General features: G+C 61.4%; 1 protein-coding gene across 1 annotated transcript in view; it reads right to left on the bottom strand.

The window, feature by feature from the left end:
* The window catches only part of ARHGEF10L (Rho guanine nucleotide exchange factor 10 like), a 160911-nt gene that overhangs the window by 29242 nt on the left and 128657 nt on the right, over positions 1-3012 (bottom strand). The window lies entirely within an intron of this gene.

Genomic DNA, 3012 nt, shown 5'->3' with positions numbered 1-3012 from the left:
CCAGGGAGGCTTCCCGGAAGAGGCAGCATCCAGACAGCCCAGCCAAGCAGGCAGCGTGACGTGGTGGGAAGTGTCCTGGCCCTGCTTCTGCTAGCAGTTCACTACGGACCTTGAGAGCGTCTCTCCCCTTCTCAAGGCCTCAGGCTCCCTGTCTGGAGAATGTGGAGAGCGCCACCAACAAGACTGTCTCTGAGGACTTTTCAGACACTGTAACTTATGGAGACTGTCCTGCCTTCCCACAGACCTTCTCGCCCACTCCAAGGCACTCTGTCACCTCTCCTGAGATCTCCGATGACCTTCCTCCTCCAGAGATGCCACCACCCCAGGTGTGGGAGGAGGAAGTCCTCAGAGGCCGTCGGCCCTCAGCCCATGATCCCTGAAGATGGGCAGATGAAGGGACCTGGCCCAGCGTGGAATGACGCTCTCCCCTGCCCAACCCAGGGACGCTCAGCCTACCCAGGAACAGACCAAGGATTTCCCGAGATGCAAGCAGTGTCCACTGAGATGGGTTTTTCTCTGAGGTCACACCTGATGCCACACAGAACCCCCATGGCTGTCCTGTCCTGCCAGCGTGCCAGGTGGGCCAGGAGGGTTGAGCAGGAAGTGGGGCCCACCCCTGAGGGGCGGGTGGTGGAGGGAGGAAGGAGCCTGGGCTGGGTGCCAGGGCCTGGCCCCTTCAATCCTCCTCCACAGGGTCCCTGGAAGGGGTGCACGGTAGCCCTGGCACAGGCCGCCCCTCCGAGGCAGCTGCTGGGCGGCGTGATGGGCACTACTGTCCGCAGAGGAACCCCTGGGCGGCAGAGCAGATTCCACCCCTACCACATCCTCCCCTCTCGTGAAACGGGCCCTCCTCTCCCCTTCAGGCCCCCTTAAACTTAGAAGGTTCCTAGCTCCCCTGAGTTGGGAAACACACACCCCATCACCCCTGCCCAACCAACACACGTCCGGTTCTTCCCAGCTGTGAACGCGGGAAGCAGGCTGGGCCGGAGTCCTGGCTGCAGCCTCTCAACCTCCACACGTACCTGGACGGGCACCGCCGCCACTGGGAACCTCAGTTTCCTGGGCTGTAAAGCAGGCGTGATGAACATGCCCACACCTCGCAATGCGGCAGGGCTCAAAGGAAACGGGCGCGCTTAGCATAGGGAAAGCGCGGACGGCGGTCACCACATTCTGTTATACGTGAGTGTGCTGGGCACTCTTTCCATGAACTGTCTCCTTGCCTCTTACCAGCCTGGGTGGAAGATTCTATTCTTTTCTCTGTTTACAACTGAGGAAACTGAGGCACGGGGCTGAAAGAACCAGTCCCGACCACCTGGCGGGGCAGGACCGCCGCGCGTCAGCTCTGGCCCTTGGCTGTCCCTCGCCTCGAGGCGGCCGCCTGCACAAGCAGGCGGACCTCCCTGGACTCATGCGATGGCAGGGACCCGGGGAGCCCGGGACGTGTGCTCAGCCACCCACCGGCGGGGGGGTGCCGGCCAGCCAGGGCTGGAGCTCAGCAGACCCTGGCCCCCATTCGCGGCTGCTCTCTCAGGTTCCGAGTTCCTAAAGATCTCCACGCCCAGGACTGGAGTCCAGGAGGGAAGAGTGACCACAGGCAGCCGGGCCTCCACAGCAGACTGGGACCCCAGCCCCGCAGGGAACCAGAGCCACAGAAAGCAGGGCTCTGCGCGCCCCCCAGCGGCCAGAAGCCGGAACGCCCGCCACTCGGGCCGGTTAGGAAGGCAGCGGTCAGGGACGCTGGAACCAGGCCCAGCAGCGACGCGCGAGCCCTTCCCTGGGAGCAGCAACGCCCCCCCACCCCCTACTGAGCCCTCGTGCCCTCTGCCCTCCCGGGACAGCGCCTGCCTGGGGTAGGGGGAGTGTCTGATACCCTTGAGGGTCACATGTGTCCTGACCACCCTTCCACTTGCTGGGTGTCTCCTAAGAGACCGGCTTCAGGACAGAATGATTAATGGATAAAATGTAATGACGCCAGGGAGGTTCGAGAGGGAGGGGACACACGTGTATTTACAGCTGATTCATGTGTTGTCCGGCAGAAACCAACACAGCATTGTAAAGCTTCCAATTAATTAATCCTCCAATTAAACATGCTTCTAAAAACAAAAAAGATTTAATAATACCAACATCATTATATCAAAAAGAACACAGGACAGGAATTCCTTGATTCAGGGGCCCATGGGAGGACCCTGAACCAGAGGCTTTCCCTTGCTGGGACTCCGTTTTCCCGCCTGCACCCCAAGGGGATGGAATTCTGCTGAATCCACCCTGGTGCCTCCCTGGGTTTGTCTCAGTTCCCTGGAGCGTCCCTGGTAAAGAATCTGCCTGCAATGTGGGAGACCTGGGTTCGATCTCTGGGTTGGGAAGATTCCTGAGAAGGGAGAGGCTCCCCACTCCAGTGTTCTGGCCTGGAGAATTCCATGGGGTTGCAAAGAGTCGGACACGACTGAGCGACCTTCCCTTTCACCGCTGGTGGTCAACAGGGTGGCAGGTGTCACAAGCAGATCACCTCTCACCCTGGAGTTCTGGCCCCTAAGAGTCTTCCCAGCCTCCAGAGGCCACAGGTCTAAGACTTCAGTCGGGGTCAGCGGGCGCTCTGGGCAGGGCCAGCCCCCTGCCCATTCCTAGCTGGCGGGGGGGTCCACTGCTCCCCGCTCTCCCTGCCCACCAGCGGCTGTCCATTCACAATTCAAGAACAGGCATGCACACCTCCAAAGTCACGCCCACACGGGATGACAGCCTGTTCGTCTGTGCCTGGACCCGCGCACGCCAGGTGAACGGAGACCAAGGCCCGGTCACAGCAAAGGCACCTCCAAGAGGCAGGCTGCCCCGCCGCCGGCTGCAGGTCAGAAAGCCCAGCGGGGTCCTCAGGGGTCTGAGGCCAGGGTGAGGACACAAAGAATAAGTCACTGAGGCCAAGGGGAGCCGAGGGACAGCCAACACCCCGGGAGTGGTCGTGACAGTCACCGAGGGTGAGAGGAGCCCAAGGGAAGCCAACACCCCGAGAGTGGTCGC

This window comes from Oryx dammah, unplaced genomic scaffold, assembly GCF_014754425.2.
Source record: "Oryx dammah isolate SB20612 unplaced genomic scaffold, SCBI_Odam_1.1 HiC_scaffold_27, whole genome shotgun sequence".
Lineage (NCBI taxonomy): Eukaryota > Metazoa > Chordata > Mammalia > Artiodactyla > Bovidae > Oryx > Oryx dammah.
Note: the sequence above shows the minus strand (reverse complement) of the source record. Positions and strands in the feature narration are given on the sequence as shown.